At 26.2% G+C, this 11991-nt stretch overlaps 1 long non-coding RNA gene across 2 annotated transcripts; it reads left to right on the plus strand.

Annotated features, from left to right (window-relative positions):
• The first annotated feature begins 363 nt into the window (after positions 1 to 363).
• On the plus strand, positions 364 to 11776 carry LOC129963824 (uncharacterized). Of its 2 annotated transcripts, none has more exons than XR_008784032.1 (5): positions 364 to 416; positions 3703 to 3901; positions 6408 to 6563; positions 8973 to 9173; positions 11223 to 11776. It is a non-coding gene; the product is annotated as an uncharacterized LOC129963824 (long non-coding RNA). The 2 variants fall into 2 exon arrangements; XR_008784031.1 differs by lacking the exon at positions 364 to 416 and adding an exon at positions 1839 to 1994.
• Positions 11777 to 11991: the final 215 nt, after the last annotated feature.

The following is an 11991-nucleotide window of genomic DNA, read 5'->3' on the forward strand; positions in this document are numbered from 1 at the left end:
ATACTAGATAGTAATGTGCGCATTTCATTGAATTTATGAGAGAATATGCCACTTTTTTACGTTAATAAATGTTTCAGATTTTTATTTTATGAACTCAAGTAAATAATTATTAAACAGAAATTGCAGCACTGATCAAACCTGTAACATATGCTGAAATTTATTAATACATTTGAAGTGTTTTTAAAGTGAGACAGCAAATCAAATGATGAAAATAAATCAATTGATAAGAATGATTATTTTGTCTATGATCATATTAAACTGAGTTTATAGACAAAGCGAGATCTATAAATGATTCTTTAATGTGCAATAAAAAAAAAAGTAAATAACTATTTCAACATCAAATGTTACATCATTATAGCGTTGCTTTACTAAAATGCTAGATACAAAATGGAATTCTGATCAGATGAACTTAAAAAGTAAGTGTATAATATTTTCTTTGTTCTATATATTTCAGCAAAATGACTAATATAATGAACCTAAATTGAAAATCATATTTATTTAAATCATTACGGCTTATGACTGTCTTTATTTGAAGTCATTGTATCAAGTGAAAAAACTGATGAAAATTATTCAATCTGAATTTTTTAATATTGTATTTTAGAAATAGTTAGAATCTCTTCTTTATTTGAAGCCATTGTATCAAGTGAAAGAACTGATGAAAATTATTCAATCTGAATTTTTTAATATTGTATTTTAGAAATAGTTAGAATCTCTTCTTTATTTGAAGCCATTGTATCAGGTGAAAGAACTGATAAAAATTATTCAATCTGAATTTTTTAATATTGTATTTTATAAATAGTAAGAATTCCTTTTTTATTTGAAGCCATTGTATCAGGTGAAAGAACTGATAAAAATTATTCAATCTGAATTTTTTAATATTGTATTTTATAAATAGTAAGAATTCCTTTTTTATTTGAAGCCCTTGTATTAAGTAAAAGAACTGACAAAAATTATTCAATCTGAATTTTTTTAATTTTGTATTTTAGAAATAGTTAGAATCTTTTCGGTTTATTTAAATCCTATCAAAAAAGTTTACGGCGAAATGAATTAGTTCAAGAATCTTATTAAAAAAACATATAATTTCATAAGGAAAGTTTACAGCAAATATATACAAATAATATCAAAGTGCAATTCTAAATCTTCAATTTTAAACTATAGGACATCTATATTGCCTCATTGAAAAGAGGCAGCCGTCTCTACATGGTCGAATGGTCATAGTACTGGTCTCTTAATCACGAGATAGTAAGTTCGAATCCCACTAGAGACAATGCAATTCACAGGCTGTATAAGTGTTTAATTCCTTGATTTTATGTTTCCCTTTATTTCATGTTCCAGAAGATTCTGGACATTTCTTTAGTTTACCAGACAAGTGTTCTGGACCTTTCTTACTGTCTCCAGAAAAGTATTCTGGAACTTTCCCTGCTAGTATAAATGTAGAAGATCTGTCAGTCACTGTGTTCAGAGTTCAGTTAATAAATTGGTTTAGCTCTACTTCTTGTGTGTGTCATTGAGTTCAACATTAAAGTACCTACGTGACAATATAACTAATTTTGTCTAGGATATATTCAAATTCCCTTTTATCATAATTCGGTTATTAGTCAATACTGGCAATCTAATGGTTTTCCGTGCTCACTCCGTTCGAAAACTTTTCAGGAAAATCTTTTCATATTGATCATAACGATCTTCTAAGCAAAGCAAATTTTAATTTAAACTTTTGACAGATATATAAATTTCAATATTTTATTATCCATTATCTTTAAATTTGCACGTGTTCTACCTTTTGGGTTAAACATCAGTCAGTTATATCAGTCTTTTTATCTCAAATTTCAGTTTATATGTGAAATGGAAAATGATTAAATTTCAACAATTATTAACCCAAAACTTGCTTGCTGAACTTGAACACGCTCTTGAAGCATATATAAACAGGAGAAGTTGGAGATCTTTTACAACTATGATGATAATCTAATGAATCTAGCAAGTCTAGAGTCCTTTAGGTAAGTAACGCCCAAGCAGTAACAATATAAGATTTGCAATATTTTTGAAAAAAAAAAAATATTACTTTTATTATTTTCAGTTATTCTAAAAAAGCCTTCAGATTCCATATATATATATATATATATATATATATATATATATATATATATATATATATATATATATATATATATATATATCAATGAAAAGACATCTTTAATTATAACAAAACAACTCAAGAATATATCTATAATTATAGTAAAGCTCAATGTCTGTGTGTGTTGGCGCTCTACAGGCCAGACCTACTGCTACCAAATTTATTACATGTATACCTTGGATGTCAGGAATGTGCACCTGGGGTCTCTTTTTTGAATTTTTAATTAGAATTTTAATTATCAATTAAAAACTAACTTTCCCGCCGAAAAATCTTCATTTCTCCTCCGCCAAATGAGTAAGGCTTCAGATTTTTTCCTCCACTCTAATAAGGTTAGGCTTAACATATTTCAACCGATTATTTCAAATGATTCTATTTATTTTCTTAATGTTTGATGCATTTAAAATTAAACATTGTTAATTAATCGATCTTTCAGATTCATTCTGAAGTACTTTTGAATTAAAATTAAACAGAATAAAGAAAATTAAAAATTGGATAGCGTCACCCCAACTGGCGTACAAAAATTCATGCATTTGCGTTACCATAACTGGCGTTGAAAATCAAGCATGCGCATTGTGTTCTGATTGTTGACAACTATTTTCAACGGATGCGGACTTGATTTAAATTATTTTTAGGTTAGTTGTATGCTTTTGTAGTTAAATTGTATTTATGTTAGTTATATAGTTTTTGTATATGCTTATAGTTTTAAGTGCATCGTTTTTTAAGTAGCCTTTTTTAACCTTTTTTCGCCCGATTATTTTAAACGATTCTGTTTATTTTCTAAATGTTTGATTCATTTAAAATGGAACATTGCTCATTAATCGATCTGTTCATGATGAATCTGAGAAAATTTTGTTGACAAATTCTTGAGATATTATTATTATATAAGAAAGATATTCTTTAGTGCCCATAAGGTTTAAATGCTCAGTGACTCGGTTTTCAGTAATCATATTATCAAAAAAATACTTTGTTTCAATAAAAAATATTATTACATTAATTACATATTAATCATTTCCTCTTTAATTTAAAGCATAAATTCTAAGGGAGCTAACAGAAAATTATAGAGATACATATTACGTTATGACTGAAGGCCTTTATAATATTATGAATGAATTATATGACTGTCAAAATTTGAAGTTTTAAAATATTTTGATGAAGAAGTCATGAAGTCATGTCATACATAGAATAGAATAACATACATAGAATACATAGAATAGAATAGAAATTCTATATATATAATTGGAGATTACAAAATTGGAGATTATTTATTTATTTGTTAATATTTGCTCCATTCGAAATATTGCTTATGAACTTCAAAAATAACAGTTTATAGCTAATTTTTTATGTATAGCAAGTATGGAACTAATTGGAGTAATTTTGCTTTTAATTTTTATTTCATTCACTTTTTGAAAAAAAGTTAACATATTTGTATGAAGTGTTATTATTTCATTAATACCATTACTGTTAATACAAAACTAGAATTCAAGATTAAGTATTGATTTTTTATAATTCTATTATTGCAAAACTCAAAGGGAAATGACAAAGTACAGAATTGATTTCTTGTTAATTTTCAGAATTTTAACATTCAAATGGAGTATACTAGCAGCATCCTTATTTTGTTGTTGTGGTTGATTGGAGTTGTGGTTGCAATAAGTGCTCTTACCTGTTTTCCAAAATACTGTGTAGGAGTGGATTGCAATTCAGATACATGCAGATCTGACCAACTGTATAATGAAGAAGAGCATCTTTGTCGATGTTGTTCATTTTGCCCTGGTAATATCTATAATTGATTTTCATTTTGTTTCTTGCCTGTAAATATGCTTCTAAAATTGCAAAATTATATAATTTAATTCGAGGTTGTCATTTTATTAATAATCTCCCTTCGATGATGTTGAAAATAAGTAAGAATGCTCAGAATTCTCTTACGAAGAAGTAACAAGACCTCAAAAAGAGCAATTTTTCATATACAAAATTTTACACGTTATAAAAAAGCAAAAAAATTTTATTTTTCAATAATCATAAAAATCTGATTGCTTTGTTGATAGACAGTTTATTTATTAAAATTATTAAATAAGTGTAATGGACTATCCAAAAATATAATGATAATTATCTCAGTATCTCAAGGTTTGTATACATTTTTTTATTAAATTCTTTGCATTTGCTGCTAGAAGACAAAATTTTATCAAATTTTAAAAATTAAAAAAAAAATTTTAAGAAACAGACAATATTGTATATTTGTTGAAACAAGTAATTAAATAAAAATTTGAAGTAAAGTATAATCCATATTGACTATATATTATTGATATATATTATCATTGACTTTCAGTGGAGCTGAAGTATTTAATTTTTCTTACAATAAGATTAGTGTAGCCGAAGGAATTTCTTAAAAGTGTGTTGTTAAATTATAAAGTATGAAACATATCGACATCATAATTTATATTACTTTCTCGTTTTTTTTTATCTGTTTGTTTAATTTTAATTTTTATTAAATAATAAAATACTGTGGCTTTATTTATTAAGAAAATACTTTTGACAACAAAATCTTAAGTAAATATCTTCTGAATCAACATGAATTATGATTGAAAAGTTTACTATCATTTAAAATGAATTGATATTTGATTAATTATCTGAATTTTCATTTACATTTAAGGTTGATTAATTTACACTAACTTATATTATTATTCTTTATAAATATTCCGAGCTTCAAATAAATTATAAATTCAAAATAGAACCGGTAGTAAAAAAACAAGTACAACTAAAGATAAAGTAAGGTAAAGATAATGATATTGGCATTAATGAAATGGAAATTGTGTTGCGACTTATGGCAGTTTACAAGCCCACTGACAGTTATCTATCAGCGATTTCAACCGAACGAGCGTCTCGTGTTTTTTCAGGAGCACCAACTAGGGCCAAGGGTACGACTTAGCTACTCACACGACACAAACCTTTTTTACGGACGGACTTCATTCATGCATTTCATTCACTCATCCACAGATCGTAATTTAGACCTGAATCAGAGAACGATCACCTCTTAACCAGTACCTACAGTGGTATTACTCCCGATATAGAAGACTTTGTGACCACGGCATATTTATACGTGCACCAGCCACCACATACACGGAGAGTCTTTGGCGGTGGGGTACGAATTTGCAACTCAAGGGATGCGAATTCAACGCCTTACCAACCAGGCTATCCCAGCTTTAATGAGATGGAAGTAATTGATATAATGGCACAGAAATAAACATCGTGTTTATTAAATGGCACAATTCCAGTTGTACCAGACGTTTCAATGACGAGCAGAAATGTAATATATCGTGAACAATATAGAAAAATTATGATTAGATTGGTAAAATAAATTTTCAGGATTAATTTTGTATAATTTAAAGTTTTTTAATTAAAAATTAGCTCGCTACTCCTGCTTTAGATTAACTATTGAATAGAGCAATATTTCTAAACCATTGTCGAATTGCCAATTAGAATTAGTTGGATTAACTAGTATCCCTGAAGGTTGTTGCCGTGAATGTATCACAGAATTTTCATTTATTGTAAATTTTGCATTTAAATACAATTAGTCATTATATTTAAATAAAAAAGTTAAAAATCATATCAGTAGTTCAGTAAATATTATTCACTCTTAAACAAACAGAAATCCAGCTTCATCGAGAGATAAGCAAAAAATAAGTAAAATATTTTGCTTGATTTTAAAATTTTGAAGAATATGTCAAAAGAAAATAAAAGATCACCTTGTTGAAAAAATGATGTGAAATGTTTCATTTTAATATATGCTGCAATTAATGAACATTTTACACCTTGTCAAACTCTATATAACGCAACAAAGCACAATCAATTTAAATTTAAATAATGAAATTTTTATTTATTAAAGTATTTTTTTCATTGTCTGTAAACACCTTCAACCCGATGTATGGATATCAAGGATATCCATGAATAATAATCAAAAACTAAATCTAATGGTTTTATCTAACTCAAACTCTTTATAGCTTTTTTTTTTATTTTATTTCTTTTTTATCTAAAGCTGTTGCAATATCGAACGACTGCCTCCCACGTAATGCCTAAAGCAAACATTTTATACAATAAGATAAAATTTAACTATTCTTGATGATCATATCTACAAATTTATACTTATATTATATCTCTAAATCAATAATTTTGAATTTGATATTAGAAGATAGATCATTTGAATTGTATCATTTTCTGAGAAAATTACAAAAGTTACAAAAAAGCTTTTAATGTCTTGTGAATACATTTGTTTTACTCACAGCATTTGGTCTTCAACGTGCTGCAAATTTATAACCATGCAAAATAAAAATTCAAGATATGAACAGATGATCTAACATGGAATTTTACGACAATTGTGTATCTGTAACATAAATGGTAGATTGAAAGAGTATTCTACCAGTTTTGGCTTTTCCTGAAAGTAAGTGTTATTTTTCCCCTTTTAAATCTTGCTTAAGACGATTAAAAATTGTACTCGAAGTATTAATATTTTGACAACTATCTATTCGATGCTTTTACTTATTTTTGATATTTTAAATTTGTTTAAAATTATTTTTATTTATTCTACTGTTCTTAGTATTTACAATCATTTTGTTTCATTTTGAAAAAAAAGAGACAATAATATTTACGAAATGTTACAAATGGAAATATTAATATTATAATGAAGCTAAATGTAATTATTTAATTTGAGTTTTTATTTGAATAAATTTTGGTTAAATATTCTTGAGAGTAAGCTAAATAATTTAAGAAAAGCAATAATAATTAATCTGTTAGCATTGATATTTATTGCAGATTTTGTAAATCGAATCAACATTTGAAAATATCGATAACCTGTAAGATTACATGCTATGGTTTCATTAATTTAAATTAATATAAACTAAAAATGGGTCTTCTGCGTTTGAGTTTTGATAATGATTAGTAAATAAAATATTGAAACAAAATATGTTATTCTGATAAAATCAAGGGGAACAAAATATTAAAATTAATTGTTAATTTAGTAAAAAGAATTCTTTAAATTTATGCATAACATTCATTCCTTAAACAAAAAAAACTTTTTTATAACATATTATTCATCTAACACTAGTTTCTTATCACTGTATTATTCTACAATTGAGAGAGGAAAATAATGTTCCTTAGAGAAAGCACAAGAATGTAATAATATAATAAAAGAGCTCTTAACTCCATGAGCATAAACATATCAAAGATATAATTTTTCACAATTGTTGACCCTCTAGAAATTGTCTATAACTGATTAGTTAAAAATATTAGTATTTTCGAAATGCACTTTAGAAAAAAAATTCATTCCTACTTTATTACTTTATTTTATTATATTCTTATATATTCTTATATTCTATTATATTATAAGGGCTACACAAAATAGAGGAATTTCGATCCTTAACCCCAAATTTCATATGTTCTGAAATTCTAGATTTAATTTACTTGTTATGAACCCAGAATTCAAATATGAAATATTTCCACTACATTACAGTAGACAGACTTCTCTTAAATAATTTCTTTCTATTGAAAAAATCAGTTTTGTCTAAAAAAATTAGTCCTTATATTCGCGATGATCAAAATTAATATTATTTTGTTATTAAAATATAATTCTAAAAGTACATGTATTAATGGTCAAAAGAGCGTTATCCACAGCCGTTTGGTAGCTTTAGATCAAATGATCAAATCTGCAGCTCACTAATACACATAAACACATATTCATCTTTATTGTAAAAAATGATAAGCCTTCCTGATTGCAAATCCTCCACCATAAAAACAATCCAATAATTACTTAATCGAAATATTTTATTATCAATTTTTTTAAATTCATTTTGGTAATGTAATTTGCAAATAAAGGCGTCCAAAAATTATATCAGAACTTTTAGAATTGTTCTTATATAATCTATTGAGAATCAAAAGGGCGTATGTCTAACATTCATCATATAAAGAAAATAATACTTCAAAATAGATGCAAGTGAACTAATTGAGTCTTAAGAACTATCATTATTCATTTCTACAGCATTATTAAGCATATCGTCACGTAGGTACTTTAGTATGGAACTCAATGACACACACAAGAAGTAGAGGTAAACCAATTTACTAACTCAACTCTGAACTCAAAACACAGGAACTGACAGATCTTCTGCTTTTATACTGGCGAGGAAAGTTCCTGAATACTTTTCTGAAGACAGTAGGAAAAATTCAGAATACTTGTTCGGCAAATTAAAGAAATGTCCAGAATCTTCGGGAACATGAAATAAAAGAAAACACAAAATCGAAGAATTAAATACTGACACAGACTGCGAATCAAATTGTCTCTAGAGGGATTCGAACTTACGATCTCTTGATTAAGAAACCTGCGCTATGACCAATCGGTCATGGAGAGGCGACTGCCTCTTTTCAATGCGGCAATATAAATATAGAAATAAACACTCAGCTGATGTGGCAGCTTCACATCGATTTGCTCGTGGAGTTTCTCCTCATTGGTTATTTTTGAAGTAGAAAACATTAAATTCAATATTTATTACATCTTACTTAACATCTTTATTTCTTTCTTAACATTTCAGTTATGCATATTTCATAAATCTGAGGTTTTGATTTACGTAATATTTTTGAGGCTTTAGCAAAATATTAAAATGGACAAAAAAAGTTGTTCAATAATTCTTTTGTTTCTGCTGTTACTATTGTAATAATTGTACTTTTTATATTTTATTTTAATAATATAATTCTTAAGGTATTTATCATATTAAAATAAAATATATCTATCAATGTTAAAATTTGGAAAAGACATATGCCAGTAACTGTTTTATATTTAGCAATTTTTTTTTCTTTTCAGATTGTTCATTCAACTAAAAGAAAAAAATGCATAAGAGTCTCATCCTTCTGATAATTTCTGTGGGAATTGCTTATGCAGTTGTTTGTGCTCCAAATTACTGTGATAGCGTCAAATGCAAACCAAAAAATTGCAAACATAACCAAGTATATAAAAACAATGGATCCTTATGTGGATGTTGTCCGGTTTGCATCGATATACTACGTAAGTATTTTTAGGCCTAGAATCTTACATTCTAAATTGTTTTTAAAAAATTGAAATATTTGAGTTCAGAGTATTGCGAGATCGAGATCTATATCTGCAAATATTTCTTGTACTGTGTTCATCAGATAAGCATTAATATTGCCATCATTCAAAGTCAAAAAGTTTGGCATTTTCAGATTTAAAAAAATTACCCAGAATAATCAATGATAAAGAAAATTTTAAAAAATAATCACTTAGGGTTTCTATTTTTTTAAGAAATGTATTTGTTATAATCATCATTTCAACGAAACTTGTTGTTTGATTTTCTTAATATAATACTATTAATTTGGTTTACAAAATAAATTATATTCTGCTTAATAAGTAAATATTTTCTGAAGCATTTGATGATATTTCGAGTATTTCAATTTTCAAAAATGAATTTAAATAAATAATTTACGAATGCATTTATACCATTTATTCATTGCATTCATATCCTTAAAAAAGTTCTTTCCATTTACGAATTTTCGAACGCATAGCAAGAAGCAATAATTATGCATTTTTATGAACTATTATTAACCTTAAAATTTAATTGAAATCCAGAAAATGCATTTATTTAAATTTTTTCATGATAGATGAAAAATAAAAGTATACTTAAATATAAGATTACATTCCTATTATTGGCCTTTAAAAAAATAGGCAAAATGATATTTTACTTCGTTTTGAATAAGTTTGTTGTCTAAAAACTTGTTTACCAATCACAAGAGAATGAGCGTTTTGTTTCTTATATGTGATTTAAAAAATCACATCAATAAACATTTACTCAAACAATTTAAAATAAATTAATAATTTTTCTTTAGAGGGAAGTGAAAATTAATAGGTATTTGTACATTTCATAATTAAATATTTATTTTCCAAAATTTTTGTTAAATTAAAGAAAGTTTCCATTCAATTTTTTTGCTTAGAATGCCCAAGAATTTTAGCTGTCGAGATTAAAACATAAATACATTGTTAATAATTCAGGAATTAACTTTTATAATGTAATTAAACATTTATTTGATTTTAAATAATGCTCAAACATATAAAACATGCTAAGAAATAACAAATATTATACAAAATGGCAAGTTAATATGGCAACATTTATTAAGCGGCTTTATTAAGTATCCATAAATTGCAATATGGGTAATGAAATATTCATATTAAAATAATTGTTGAAAATTCTATAATAATTCAAATCTTTATATCGTTGCATTCTGTATTACGGTATTCGGTATTCGGTATTACATTCGGTTAATTAATAGGTAGTAGAACTCAAAAAGAAGAAGCTTTTTTAAATTAAAATTAAATCACATTTCTAATATTTTTTCGTCAATAAATTTGAAAAGTATTATTACATAAAAAATTTTTTACACCACTTTGAAATTTAAGAAAAATTCTTACTTTTTAGTGATTTTTTGATACAATTTTTTATTAATGACTTTTTATATATATTTTACACCAATGAGTGACTGTACACCATGACTTTTTTAATTACAATATTTATAGTGGGGCGCATAGTAACAATAATATATAATTTTGTGTGTGCTCAGTATCTTTAATACACAATAAAGGACAATTTTTCAAAAATAGAACTAAGATAAATGAATGAAATTTAAAATAATATCTCACTCCGTTAATTTAATCAGATATTTGAATTCTTTTACGTAGTTTTTACTGGTCTTTCTAAATCAAATCCATTTTCATTTTCTTAAAATTCATTCAATATTTCTAAAACCTCATCTGAAACTTTTCTGATGGAAACTGATTTCGTTTCTCAGCGTAACATGTGAGTAAATGTTTATGATAATTTTCAATTTATTTTGGGTGTTAAATTCACCTTATTGTTTTTAGCCATGTTAAAAGCAATGTTACACAATTTTAAAAGGATTTTCTGAAAATGTTTTGAACGAATTTTCATTTCTAATGATGCTTAATAAAATTGCGATTATCACGTTTCATTTATTAGCTTGGACTTTTACCTCTTCGACTTTTACCTTTTCGACTTTTGTGTTTACTTAGTTGTCCTTTTTTCAGAAAAAGGGGAATCATGTAAAGAACTCTTTATGTTGCAATCATCTCCAATGGTACGATGTGCTAAAGGATTGAGATGCCACGCTGAATCTCGTACATGTGAAGAATAAGGATTCATCAAGCTCATCTATGGATGATTTTTGCATAAATGATGCTTTATTGAAATACTGCTTTATAAGAGAATTATAATAACTTTTATTTTATTTCGACTACATTCATGACGATGTTAAGGAGTACTCAAAGAATGTGATTATTTTCTGACGTTATACTTACAAATAAAACGTTATACTCAGCTATTGGAATTATGAATAATACTTATATTGTATATATTGCTTTATTTGGCAATTTGATAGTAAACCAATTGAATGGTAATAAAAAGAATAATGACGAAATTATTAAAGTAAATCATATTCTGAATTCAAATTGTTATGTTTTATTTTTTCATGACTTTTTTTTTTAATATGCTTTTCGATTTCACAAATATTACTTGTAACTTAAGCGATCATTCAGTGACTGATCATACCAAAGAAAACGAAAATTCAAATAAATGTTATTAAATTTATTATGAAATTTTTATATCCTTTGTCTTTATTGCCTCTTTGATTTCGTATTATGCAATATTCATTGACATTTGTATGTTTTGCTATCACAACTTAATCCTTCATCGCATATTAGAGAGGGAGGAAACTCAGGAATGTTCATGAATTTGCAGAAGCTGTCTTTTTCGAAATAAATAGAAAACAATTTTTTTATACTTTCTTCTCAATTTCTG

Source organism: Argiope bruennichi, chromosome 3 (assembly GCF_947563725.1).
Source record: "Argiope bruennichi chromosome 3, qqArgBrue1.1, whole genome shotgun sequence".
Lineage (NCBI taxonomy): Eukaryota > Metazoa > Arthropoda > Arachnida > Araneae > Araneidae > Argiope > Argiope bruennichi.